At 37.9% G+C, this 14889-nt stretch overlaps 1 protein-coding gene across 1 annotated transcript in view; it reads right to left on the bottom strand.

Moving 5' to 3' along the window:
- LOC134217619 (uncharacterized) overlaps positions 1-14889 on the bottom strand; it is a 394075-nt gene that overhangs the window by 293254 nt on the left and 85932 nt on the right. The window lies entirely within an intron of this gene.

The following is a 14889-nucleotide window of genomic DNA, read 5'->3' as shown; positions in this document are numbered from 1 at the left end:
ATAAGCCGTCGATCAAACCAATTATCACGAACAGTCTAAGCTCCTTGGAACGTGTAATATGAACATTCTTTCAAATTTGAAATGAAGTCGAGATTATGTAAAATATTTTATTGATTAGCTTCCCAAACCATAAGTAACTGAACCACTGGAAATACAATTCCTGTGAAGAAAACCTCAATAAAGAACTAAACTGCGGTAAAATTGATATTGATAAATTAATTAATTTAATTGAAGAAAATGGAGAGTGCTAAACTCGTCTTAGACGGTTGAATACATTCCACTAAAAATAGCTTAAAATAATTTCTTTCTTAACGATTTTGTTCAGCGGCGCAGCCAAATTTTTTGATAATATAAAGTATGGTTTAAGTTTTGTTTCGAAATTCCGCGGAATTCAGTTAAATTTCGTTAGAAGCTAGTTTTTTCTTGCGAAATTTTTGTAATTTTACGAAACGAAACGAAATCAAGAAATCAGATTTCGCCATGCTCAAATTCCGCGAAATTCCGCGGAATTTCGTTTCGAACTACCTGAAACGAAATTTTTCGAAATACCGCATATGCTTAGTACTTACAGCGGCATACTAGGAGTTAACTTTCTGAAATCAGTATGGCGAATAGCATCTAAGGCTCGATTTCTCAAAATTAAGCTCCTTCATCGAAAAAATATTTGGTAGGCGTAGTAGAGGACCTCTTCCTACATAACCGGTACCAAATATTTTTTCATGAAAAGTTCCTTATTTTGAGAAAACCCACATTAGATGTCTTTCGCCATACAAATTTCTGGCGGGTCACTCATGCTGGCTATTTTGCGCATGTACGATAGCGCCTGGATTTGGCAGCGGCGGGTAGAAAATCAGCCACTGCCAATAATTCATTAAAGCCTAAGCTAGTGAAAACCAGTGAAACCGTGATCGTAAGTCGATCGAAAAACTCCGTGTACGGAATTTCAAGTAATATATATTCAATTAATTAAAATAAATGCCATTACAGTTTGCGAAACAGAAGTGGAATCAATTTAAATCGGCCCTAGAGTGAAAAGTTTTCAAAGCGCAAAATGTGAGTCCAGGAAAGCTAGTGTAATATTGTGTAAATAATAATCTGAATAATTATAATGAATCGACTGCTTTGAGCGTGCTTACAGCGGCACACTAGAAGTTAACTTTCTGAAATCAGTATGGCGAAAGGCATCTAAGGTTCGATTTCTCAAAATTAAGCACTTTAATCGAAAAAATATTTGGTAGGCGTAGTAGCGGACACCATCCCTCATAACCGATACCAAATAGTTTTTCATGAAAAGTTCCTAATTTTGAGAAAACCAGCGTTAGATGTCTTTCGCCATACAAATTTCTGGCGGTTAACTCTTGCTGGCTATTTTGTACATATACCATAGCGCCTGGATGTGGCTGCGGCGAGTAGAAAATCAGCCACTGCCAATAATTCATTATAGCCGAGTCCAATCGAGGATTTAGGATAACTTAAAAATTAGGCTGTGCCATAGCACCGCCTGTGCAATTATTCCCACGAGGTGCGCGTAGTTAAACGAACTTTGAGATGAACTAGGAAGATAACGATGTAATGCGAACGTTTATTGTATTCCATCCTTTTGAAGGACACCACCATCCTTCAAGTGAAGGTGCGAGTGTAGGGCGTAGGGGGTAGTGATCAGCCACACTATCTCTAGAGACAGATCAGAAGCCCGGCGGCTTGTAGGCTCGCCTCGTCGTCGAGCCCGTATCTGACTCTCGCGCGCCCTGGGCCAAAGGAGGTAATCCACGCTTCTATTCGGAATTATTCGAACGTCATTCACCGAATAAACCGACATTGGCCTAGGAGGGAATTTAGGATTGGTATCGAGTAACCAGACCCACACGTACACTAATACCAACGCCGTCCAACAGAACGAGCTCCCTAGTACGTTGCAGCTCAACCGTCTTCGCTAAGAAGACCGCTTTCGGAAAAAGCCCAGTTTTGACGGGATTCAGCCCACTGCGGAGGTGTGCGCTGTTAGTGAACGGAGAGCGAGAAAACTGACAGCACTGAGAGCCTAGCCGACTGACCCGTGGCGCGTGGCGATATCCCTCAGTATCCCGTTCGTCGTCGAATGAACCGTCGAGTGGGCGGTGAGAAGTGAACTATGGGTAACTCACCGCACTCAGAGAGCACAGGTGCTCGTGGAGCGAATATCGCATCGTAAGACTCGAATGTCTACAAGCAGGTCAGACCTTTTATTTTTATAATAACCGTTCGCAATTTAAACCTAAAAAGGACCATTTGAATGAGAAAGCGTGCACGCAGTAGAAGTAAGGCATAAGTTGTTTTTAAGGCACTTTATAAGGCATATACCATGGTGATCAAATTAGATTAAGATCAAAAGCCAATATTATACATTTTAATGAAAAAGAGCTTTTTTCTTGGGAACTGAAAGTAGAGAGCGAGCTTGATCGTTAGTACGTTCAAGTTATTAGTTAAATTTATCAAGGTTTAGCGAAAGCGATTGGAACACACAGTTGTTGTACGATTGACTCGGGATTGTTCTATTAGCGAAGGGACTCGCCTTGAGTAGTCTCGCCGGGTGAACTCATGCTAATCCACATGCAAGTATTTTTATGCTACTTGCTTGGCGCATAAGTGGAGATAGTTGAATCAATTCTGAACTCGTGACGCAAACCGTTACAAACTTTAGTATTTTACAACCACCCTGAGATCAGTTCCTAGGTTTTTGCGGGGACTTCCGGATTTTTATGCCTCGGCCATTTTCAAAATAAAGAAAACTATAACAAATTTCCATCTAATCACAAACTATGCTGAAATGGGATTCAAGCTTCAGCATTTTGCAAGACAAAGTGGAACTATGATATCCTATAATGGTTTCACCCTGGCCTATGAGAAAGCCCCCAGATGCATCAAAATCGCCTATTTTCAAAATACCGCAAACTGTGGCAATATGGGTATCAAACTTCAACATTTTGTAAGACACGTAGAATTACGACATCCGATCTTGATGGCCTTGAGACTGTCCTCCGGGTGGCCAATATCCCCATAATCATATTTGGATGTCACAATTTCACTTGGACTAAAATAAATATTCCCCATAAACAATTAGAAAATTCCCATAAAAAAATAGAAAATTGCCAATAAAGAAATCAAGGTATGAGCAATAAATAAATATAAAATTTCCACAAATAAAACAAAATTTTCATAAACAATTAAAAATTTTCCACAAAACAAAAATAAATAAACACTTTTAAAAACAAAAATAGCAAAAGAAGAATTTTCCATAAATAAAATAAAATGTTCCACGAAAAAAAAAATACAAAATTTCCATAAATAAATCAATATTAGCAATAAAAAATTACAAAATTGTCCACAAAATAAATATTTTTTTTCCACAAAAAAAATAAAAATTTTCACTTGTCATAAGACGAGTTTGTACAATCCCATTGAATTCCACCACTTAATTGTATCTTGACAGATACGTATTTCCACTTCAACAGTAAGGCCGTCTTCAGTGTCTCGTACTTGACTCGACTTGCACTTGCACGACTCGACAGTACGAGACACTGAAGACGGCCTTACTGTTGAGGTCGAAATACGTATCTGTCAAGATACAATTAAGTGGTGGAATTCAATGGGATTGTACAAACTCGTCTTATGACAAGTGAAGACATTCCACTAAAAAGTTCAAAATAATTTTCTTATAAAAATTTTCCACAAAATGATCAATAAAGAGCAATAAAAAAATAAGAAAATTTCCATGAAGAAATATAAAAAAGCAATCAAACTGTGCTTTTTTTCCATAAATGACCGCTTCTTTAAAAGCGTTTAAAGTTCATGTAAAATTTCATCAGCTTTTTTTCTTTCTTGAATTTTTTCATGGAAATTTTCTTATTTTTTTTATTCCTCTTTATTGATTATTTTGTGGAAAATTTTTGCTATAATCCCTATTACAAATCTCCCGAAATAGGATGAAAAGAGACGAAAAAGTGACATTTTAATGGATTTAAATCAAGTAATTGCATATTATTCGGCCACTCGGCCGTACGACTTAAATCGCCAAAAAAGTATCGACCTTTTGACCTATCAACCTTTTGTCCTTGGACCTTTTAACACTCCAGCGACTACCCCTCACAAAGCTTCGTTATGTAGGACTCTGCACGAAAAACCTTCGTACCTTCGTACTGTGCTTTGAAAAGGCCGATGATTTTGTCCGGAACTCCGTTGCGTCTAAAGTCGCCCACAGATTTTCGTGGCTCAGACGATCGAAAACCTTTTCATAGTCAATGAATACCAGATAGCGATGCTTGGAATTCTTTGACTTGCTACCGGATAATACGAAGCGTGAAAACTATTTTTCCAAATTGTTCTGACTGAGACAATTACAGTTCAACATGTTCAATAAAAATGTCCTGTAAAAATAGTTGAAAGCCATATTTTTTGTTTTGTTAGTCCAAAACTTTAACACATTTGGAACGAAATAATTCAGATATGTAATTCGTGATAATCGTTCTTCATGTTATGGGATGCCGTGCAGAAAAAAAATGTGCTTCTCTGTTTATAAACGTGACGTCTTGAAAACTAGTCAAACTATTTTCAAATTCATTAATACTTCAGGCTGCGCTCACCTTAATAGGTGCTCACCTAAAATAGGTTGGAAATCACTGCAGCCCGTAGCAAAAGTTTCATTATGTTCAGTCGAAAAAAAAATCTTTGAGAGTTTTTCCTTGCGTTTCAACGAAGCAATGTCTAGTTGTAGATAGATCTCTAGTATCGTTTTCACGCTTGTCCAGCTGGCAAAAGTCTTTTTACTTTCTTTCGTCCAGATGGAAATTTTCTTTTGTTTCATTCAGTCCGTGTGCATTACTTCAATACTAGTGTACTCTACTACAAATAGCATTGATGGTGATCACCATCAAAGAGTTGAGGAATGAAATATTTTTCAGAATCAAATAAACGCAACGAATAGAAAGAAAATTAAAAAAATCACGGTGTATATTTATAGAAATCTTTCCGTTATTGTGGGAGCATCGAGATTATCAGTAATTAAAACTTTTCATTGGCTATAAATATCATGAATTTGGTTGAAAGATGGATAATCTCAATTTCGCATTATCTCTTCAAAAAACGATGGGAACAAACACAGCCAAAAAACTTTATTCAATGAGTTGAACTAATTATAGAAATATAGAACGCCATATCGCTCTAATCAGCTTACAGGAAAAAGTTTTATCTGCCTATTTTAGGTCCCGCAGCAGCCTATCTGTAAGCCATTTAAGATTTTCTCTCTTTCGCATACTTAACCAAATACCTCAACGTTCGTGCAATTAAAGCTTTGATTTTCCGTCCCGCAAAACCCTCATCAGCATCCCCAAACAACCCGAAAGGGATATAATTCCCCATTCGAGAAATGACGATTGCCACCAGAGGTCCCGAGTATGTCTAAGCCATTCCCGCCATCTCTGCGTCGTCGTGTTGTTGCGTTGCCTCGGCCTCACCCACCCACCCTGCGATCATCCCCGCAGAATTAATTTATTTTCTCCTTAATGGTAATGATGAAACCGTCCCTCCGGCGATGGAGGCTAAGACGACGACGACGACGACAACGAAATGAATACGACTTGATACTTCTTTTCAATTTGAATTGCCCGATCACGGCGTTGTCAACCAACGAACAACCGTTCCGTCAAATGGGGGAGTGCGGTTCAATATGTGTTATCCGAAAAACTTATTCTTATAAGCACAACTTTATAAACATATGAATGTTTCAGTGAAAGCTTCACAAAATTATGATCACAAACCGAATTGTTTGCAACAATACTGTCATTTTTTTTTTCTGGCACTGAAAACTTTTTGCGATTTTTTGTGATTTCAAAACTTGGGAAAAACAGGAAATCCGAAAACAAAAACATCACTTTTGAGAATTTTTGAGTCTTGTAAAATCGAAAGGTTTCACATTACTGTCCCCTCTGATTATCAAAGCGCGCCGTGTTCTGATTCCGAGCGGGATTATGTGTCGCACCACACCAATGAGCAAAAAGCTCACTGGATTATGTTTGTTCAGTCAGTTTGAGGAATGAGGAATGTGACTTTCCAGGAAACGCGATGCTAGCGTTGGCTTTACATGCGATCGTAATTCGGGTCGCAAAGGTTAGGTGGGTTTACATCAAAGGTTGCCATATACGATAAGCTTTATGTCTCATTTAGCACACAAATTGTAATAGGTTATAAGTTTTGAAATGAGGGTGCATCATAATGTTTATGGGTGTTAAAAAAGAAAAGCCTAAGGTCAAGGTCAATGTAGCAGCAGTGCTGCAATCTATCGTTAGCGCGAAATATTTACTTGATTTCCGTCTCACTCAGTTCCCAAACTTTAAACTTCATTTTTTTAATTTCATCAATGTTTTAATGAATTTTCGTATAAAAGTCTGTTGTAAACGCTCTCTTTGCTTGACTAATCTTCTTACCACTTGTGTCTGCTTGACTAATTTTTTACCACTATTTATAACTTTGACATCTGGAAAAATAGCATATTATCAATCTATTTCACAAATTTGACTTAAAAAAACAAAGAATCTCATCGGGAACAAGGAGTCGTCTTTATTTTCCTATGTTCAGGTCTCGAAAATGAAAAAGTCTCTATCTCGACTATGACTATGCTATGCCGACCATCACCTTAATTAGCTTCATTATTTTCGTGCTAATTGTTATGAGCTTACATGCTTATATGAGCACAGCATTTAAATTATTTACTGGTTATATAGAACATGCTTTCGAATATTCAGTGCAATCGCTCTGCTGCCACTCCGTGGGAACCTTTTGCAACGAAGAACGGAAAGCAATATGAAATGTTAAAATTCAGGTTAAATTAATTGTAGCTTCTTTAAAGCTTAATTGTGCCGGTCTGATATGATTTTTAATCACAGTATCTCCATGCAGCCGAAGCACACCATGCTCTAATTAAAATTCGACCGACATTTTTGGTCCCATATGCGTGCTAATCAATTAGCGAATTCAATTAAGAATTTCAAGCACGTTCTATAACTTTTTGCCAGTCACGAGCTCAATTGTTGCAGTGAAATTATTATTAATTGTATTTTTAGAACAAACCTGGATCCATAATTCAACAGATTATTATTTGTCCAATTAGTGAAATGTAATATAATATTTAATTTTTATTATATAAATATGTGGGGGGGGAAGGTCCTGGAGGTGGTGGTCAACAAAACAATTGGATAATTTTAAGGATTCTCAAAACATTCTTTAACAAGTCTTTTTGTTTTTTTCATTTTGATATTTATTTTACTTTCCCCCCCCCCCCCCCCCCTTACCTTTCGGAGACCAGCCGGATATAATTTTAATTAAATATTTGTAACGGCATAAATATATTAACAATATAAGTTAACTTTTTTTTCTATATTTTCTCATATTCCTATAATTTATCTCTGCTGAAGTGCCAAAACATGTAAATATCAAATTCAGTGAGAAATCCATTCACTATTTCACAGCCGTTTTGATACAATCCAATGGATAAATACGTCCCAGAATAATTTATGAGTGCCTATTTCTGAATGATTTAGCAATTGTTAATGAGTCGATTCATTTTTCAGTTGTCCAACCAATGGTCTGCGAACCATTGTTACACAAAAAAGAGATAGCACAACACCCATCGATTCGGTTTTGGTTTCTCTTCCGGAGACCATTCTGTCCGCCCACCGATTTGGTTATTTATTCTGGTTGAACTTTTTCTCGACCGCAGTTTGTTATCCTCCGCAAAATAAATAAGAGTTTCACAATGGCATGACTTCAACCGATATGATCATTATCTGAGAACGACCTGCAGTTGGGATAATTATTTTTTTATCAGCATTCCAGCAAACATCCAGAGCTAAAAATACCCTACTGTGTGATGGAGTCAAACGGGTTAAACCCCATCATCAACCGTCCGAATCAGGACGATACTGGATTGTTTGATGTGTCCCTAAACAAACAGAAGAATCACCCAACAAGGGTTTTCTTTAGACGGTCGTTTGGGGGGGAAGGAACCATCACATCAGTTAATGATGATGTGGTGTAACAGTTTGCTTTCTCACAAGGCGAATGAACTTTGATATTTTCTCATTTTCAGCTAAAAATTGCACTACAAAAGAATTACGGAGGTGCCACTCCGAAGATTTCGTGCCCAAACCAGAGGAACAACTGAACTGACCGAGGCACAATGGTCGGAATCCATACAAAAGGGCGGTCAAATCTATTGATATAAGGTACACTGGGGGAAAAGGAAAAATCGATAGTGCATGTTTCAATTAGTGTAAAACCAGTTTAAATGATCTAAATGCATTCAATCAAAATGGGCTATCAAAAACAGTCAATTTTACACCAACTCACAATAGGACAGCCCCATATAAAGGTGTGGCCAAAACTACCAAAAGGCAGATTTTCGATTTGGGCGAGTGAAATGTGATAAATACACAGCTTATAACCTATATTTCTATAATCAACACGGTTTTCATTTTTTAGATTTTTTAGGGAGGGGTAGGGGCGTTTAAACTAGCCCCTCCTAGAAATGATATTTTTACGTTTCTTGGGAAAACGGACAGCTTTGCCATGTTTTCGTCTCAAAAGTAACATATTTATATATCGTTACAAAGCTCTTAAACAGATCTATGCAATAGACTTGATAATGTAATAATAGCTCCGTCCAGAATTTAGTTTTTAGTAGTTTTGTAAAAGCATATTTTACGCAATATTTAACGAACAAAACAGTTTGGTACCCCGCAATACCCCGCAGTAAAACATCATGCACTACACTATTGAAGTCATAAAATTTGAGGACCATGAATTAAATACTGCCCAAATTCACAATTTTGTAAGATACATGAATTATAAAAAATGCCCATTTTTGGCTTTCTCGTGTACTAAGTATACGTAGAAGCTACATGATCGTTCTAAAAGCATTTAAAAAAGCCCAAACACTCATAGTTAGACTTAGTTTGAAGAATTGAGGTAATGTCTGCGTGTACGTGTGTGTGAATGTCTGTATGTGTGTGAGCAATAATGGTCTTAACTCGTTTTAAGCACTTACTCTAAACCGATTTACTCGCAACAAGTTTCATTCGTCAGAGAACGTTGGTTCATTGTTTCTTATTAAAAACATGCTGGATCGGACTGTGGGCTCAAAAGTTATGGCCAAAATACATTTTCTTATAATGTACGAGAAAGACAATATTACCGCTAGGAGGATTGATCAGGTGTTTTGGTAAACTTCTTATTTTTCAATTTTAATCTAGTTTACTCAATGATGCCACTTTAATTGAATTTGGTGACGAACACAATTCACATAACATTTTAAGGGGGAGGGTTATGCCTGAACGTTGCGCATAATTCAAGAAACAATCATCTATCATATAAAAAGCATTACGCAGTGAGAAGTGAAGTTGTTAAAAATTTACAATTTTGACATTACTACATTATAGGAGCGAATTATTTTTATTTTTTTCCTGTTCGGGTGTTCCACTGCGACCAGTTATTAGATCTATTGTAGCGTTACCCGTATCCTTAGTGTTTAAGTGCATGTCGAATTACTCCATTACTATTGATAAGCAATGCAGTATCGGTTTCGATACAGTTGTTGTTTTGTTTTCTCAAGTGCACCATGACAAGGTCCCGCTATTTAGACCCTTCACAGAGAGCAATCCCATTGAAGGCGCGCCCCTTATCAATAGGAAATCAATCCTGTCTTGAGAAAACAGAACAGTAATACTGTTTTTGGCCATGCATCGGAGCCCTAGCCACATCCTTGTCTTGCTTCTAGAATATCACCAGTAAAGCTACAAACCCAGGATTTAGCTCTGTCTACAAGACCATTTCAAGCAAGAGAATTTGTTCAGTAATAAGAACTTCCGTGTGTTCCTCTCACTACCATTGTTCACCAGTTCAAGAAGAGTTAGTACGTATTTAAACCCCTAACTCGATTTTTCCAGCAGTCAGTTCAGCCTAGGGACGGGTACCGAGGTTTTTTAACTAATTGCTTGAAAAGTTGTTTCCGCTGCATGCAGTTTAGCCTCAAACGAGAGGAATTCGAGTCTTTCCACTGTCTGCAAGGTAACATTAATTATGTTTTATTTCTGAGACTGCTGTTGGTAGCGGGGACTAAATACGATGAATCCTTAATTACCACAACTCATTGCCCTAGCTAGAAAATGGATTAAGCTAGGGCTCTGTTTGGTAGATCTTACACCGCAACACACTACGTCAAAGTGATCTACCGTGTTACGGGATGAGCGAATTATAGATTTAACCATAACGTGTTATAACGTGCTGATGAGTAATGTGTTGAATAACTACTTGCCACAATACCTGTTTATAATTATGAAAGAAATCTTAATGAAATGTTTAATAAATTAAATTTAGTTTCATTGGTGTCACAATATGACGCTAATTGAAACTGTTCTGACCTCCTTTGTTGGTTTAACCCTTTTGTTACCGACAGGGTACCCGGGTACCTTTTTCGTTTTCAAGTGAAATTTTTTTAGGGTTCTAAACATCGCAGGAAATTGAAACTCCGTGACATCTTCAAGCTCGGCAAAATTAAGGTTTGGGTGGAACGAAAATGAAAATCCAGTAAGGGGGGGCTTGGGGAGGGGCTTCTGAATATTTTTACCCCGTAACGTACCGACAGGGTACCCGGGTACCCACGTTTTGGTATGACCATAACTTCGTCAGTTTTCAACCGATTTGGACGATTCCATTTGCTATGGATCAAGAAATTCATCCTCTATCCGATCCATGTCACATAGGACCGATCCGGATTACCTGGTTACCGGAGTCCTGGATTTGCAAGACCATGTCTCAAAAATGGAGAAGTTGATCTTATAGAATCCAAATGATGATTTCTTGTACTCTGAGTTACCTGTTTCGCAGAAAATTCGAGGATTATGACTTCCCAACGTATTAGGACCACGTGATCATATGGACTCGGAACGGACATCCCGGAATAGGTTCCCGTGGGCCCTATAGTGGCCGCAAATACATTCCTGGCAATATGGGTATCAAAATTCTTGAAATTGTTTCGGGAACATGTTATTCATATAGTTGAAACCATAGGATGGATATGAACCGGAACGGTCATCCTGGAACAGGTTCCCGAAGGGCCCGTAGTGGCCAAAAACTCATTTAGAATAAACCCTAGCAATATGGGTATCAAAATTCTTGGAATTGTTCCTGAAACATGTTTTTTATGTAGTTGAGACCATAGGATGGATATGAACCGGAACGGTTGTTCTGGAACAGGTTCCCGGAGAGCCCGTAGTGGCCAAAAACTCATTTAGAATAAACTCTGGCAATATGGGTATCAAAATTCTTGGAATTGTTCCGGAAAAATATTTTCAATGTAGTTGAGACCATAGGATGGATATGAACCGGACCGGTCATTCTGGAACAGGTTCCCGGAGGGCCCGTAGTGGCCAAAAACTCATTTAGAATAAACTCTGGCAATATGGGTATCAAAATTCTTGGAATTTTTCCGGAGACATGTTATTCATGTAGTTCAGACCATAGAATGGATATGAATCGGAACGGTCATTCTGCAACAGGTTCCCGGAGGGCTCGTGGGGGGCAAAAACTCATTTAGAATAAACCTTAACAATATGGGTATCAACATTCTTGGAATTGTTCTGGAAACATATTTTCCATGTAGGTAAGACCATAGGATGGATATCAACCGGAACGGTCATTCTGGAACAAGTTCCCGGAAGGCCAGCAGGGGCCAAAAACTCATTTAGAATAAACCCTGGCAATATGGGTATCAAAATTCTTGGAATTGTTCCTGAAACTTGTAATTCATAAAGTTGAAACCATAGGATGGATATCAACCAGAACAGTCAACAGTCAAAGGCCTTTAGTGGCCTCAAACTCATTTAGAAGACACCCTGGCATCAAAATTCTTGAAATATTTTCGGAAACATGTTTTTCCAAGAAGATGGGACTGATGTTGGGTCATCAGGCTGAATGGCTGTTAGGCCGAATGGTTATTGGGTCGAATGAGAAGTGAATAGTGAGAAGTGAGCAGTGAGAAGTGGAAAGTAAAAAGTGAAAAGTGATATGAGAGAAATGAGAAGAGAGAAGTGAAAAGTTACACAGTGTTGACCCGATTTTGTCACTCCCCGATTTTATCTATTTCCGACTTTTTCTCATTTTCGACCCGATTTCGTCACGTTCTGCTTTTGTCACGTTTTTGACCCATTTTGCATCCACATTTTTTTTTTTAATTTCAGTCGTTCTTTTTATTTTTGTAAACTTTTCAGCAAACACCAATGATACTTACAGCGCATGTGGTTCATTATAAATCATTTCTGAGTACCTGTCAAGAATTTTAGGATCTTTTTGACTAGACTTAACGGAAAAAGAAGACAGCAATTGTTTCTTCTAAATAAGGGTCCCCTCGGAAACCTGTTTGAGAATGACCGGTCCATTGTCAAACCATCTTATGGCCTAATAACCCAAAAGATCATGCTTCCGAAACAATTTCATGAATTTTGATACCCACATTGCCAGGGTTTCTTCAGAATGAGTTTGTGGCCACTTCAGGCCCCACGGGAACCTGTTCCAGGATGACCGGCCCGTTGTCAAACCATCCAATGGTCTAATTACTTATCAGATCATGCTTCCGAAACAATTTCATGAATTTTGATTCCCATATTGCCAGGGTTTCTTCAGAATAAGTTTGTAGCCACTTAAGGCCCCACGGGAACATATTCCAGGATAACTGGTCCGTTGTCAAACCATCCAATGGTCCAATTACTTATCAGATCATGCTTCCGAAACAATTTCATGAATTTTGATACCCATATTGCCAGGGTTTCTTCAGAATGAGTTTGTGGCCACTTTAGGCCCCATGGGAACCTGTTGCAGGATGACCGGTCCGTTGTCAAACCATCCAATGGTCCAATTACTTATCAGATCATGCTTCCGAAACAATTTCATGAATTTTGATACCCATATTGCCAGGGTTTCTTCAGAATGAGTTTGTGGCCACTTTAGGCCCCACGGGAACCTGTTCCAGGATGACCGGTCCGTTGTCAAACCATCCAATGGTCCAATTACTTATCAGATCATGCTCCCGAAACAATTTCATGAATTTTGATTCCCATATTGCCAGGGTTTCTTCAGAATAAGTTTGTAGCCACTTTAGGCCCCACGGGAACCTGTTCCAGGATGACCGGCCCGTTGTCAAACCATCCAATGGTCCAATTACTTATCAGATCATGCTTCCGAAACAATTTCATGAATTTTGATACCCATATTGCCAGGATTTCTTCAGAATAAGTTTGTGGCCACTTTAGGCCCGACGGGAATCTGTTTCCGGGATAACTGTTCCGGGATTAATTCATAAGTTGGTCCTGTAACGTAGTTATGTTATGTTCTTTAAATTTCCAACGAAGTTTATTAGTCATGACGCAAGAAATCTTCATTTGGTTGAATATATATCTTCAATTTACACATACTTTGGGACTTGGCCCAGTTAATCCGGAATTCCGGTTACCAGGTAATCCAAATCGGTTCTCTGTAACTAGTATCGAATAGCGGGTAAGATCCTGCATCCGTAGCAACCAAAATCGTCAAAATCGGTGAAAAATTGACAATGTTATGATCATTTTAAGTCCGTGGGTACCCGGGTACCCTGTCGGTAACGTAAGGGTGTTTTTTATGTCGGTAACAAAAGGGTTAATAAGTTCTACTTAGCAAATTTTCAGCATCAGAAGCTGATAGTGCTTTTTTGATCATTTTATGAAATCTGTGTTGCGTTCTTTTGTCTGTGACACGAATATACAGTTTATATGACCATTAGTATTTTATTCAGCATCAAACAGGCTTATTGCTAGCCAAAAAGTGACCAAATTCCGTTGTTTTTGTAGAATGTGACAAAAATCGATACTATGCCGGAAATTGGCCCCATACCCCATTAAAGGCTCAGAAAAAATATTTTTCTTTTCTGTTTATGTTTTTATGATGAATACCACTGTTTATCGCCGGATTCATAATTTTGGCCAAAAATACCTACTTTTTTCCTATTGTGCAACTGTGCGGTAATTCATACCATTTTGGTTGCTTGAAATTTATGGAAAAAGATTTAAAATAAGGAGTTGTTTTTCCACTTAACCTAGTGGGAAGGGGTAAGTGGAAAACCCATGTTACCTTGAGCTTCAGTTGTGATGAGTAGTTACATATGACTAAAAACAAAACGGCAATTGCTTTGAGTTTCTTTTGTCGAATAATTTAATTGGCTTTACGAAATAGGTCCCCAAGGAATTCTCGTAATAGCTAGTGGAGGGCTGGTTTTGCCTTCTCGAACATTAAGTGTACGTAAAATTTAAAGGTTCGCCCCAAAAATATATATTTTTTTTTTGGAAAAAGGGGTTACAGGGTTATAAACTAATCAAATTAGTTTAACGAATTGAGAAGATGTCTCTGTGTGCGTGTTTGTATATATGTGTGTGCTAAAAACACGTACAAAATTATCTCCTATGTTGGTACACTTGTCCTTAGCCAATTTTTTCGCACAAAAAATTGCATTCTACGGCAAAACTTGCTATAAATATTAATGAATGTGAATTATGGAGAGAAGGAAGAAGAGACATATTAAGATTCACATCCATTAAAATAAACCCTGGAGGGAAGGAAATAATTACGTGATCAGAACATTTTCCACTTCCTCCGCAGTGTTTGATACCCGGGGTAAGTGTAAAATCTTTAAATTATTTGCTTTCATGGTACAAACCACTACAAATTGAATGTGATCAGTTTAATTGTATTAAAATGGTCACCTGTGACATAAATTTACTAAAAAAAGGGACAATGTGTCCCAATAAGAATTGATTTTATGAATTAACTTTTCTC

The sequence above is a fragment of the Armigeres subalbatus genome, chromosome 2 (genome assembly GCF_024139115.2).
Source record: "Armigeres subalbatus isolate Guangzhou_Male chromosome 2, GZ_Asu_2, whole genome shotgun sequence".
In the NCBI taxonomy this organism is placed as follows: Eukaryota; Metazoa; Arthropoda; class Insecta; order Diptera; family Culicidae; genus Armigeres; species Armigeres subalbatus.
Note: the sequence above shows the minus strand (reverse complement) of the source record. Positions and strands in the feature narration are given on the sequence as shown.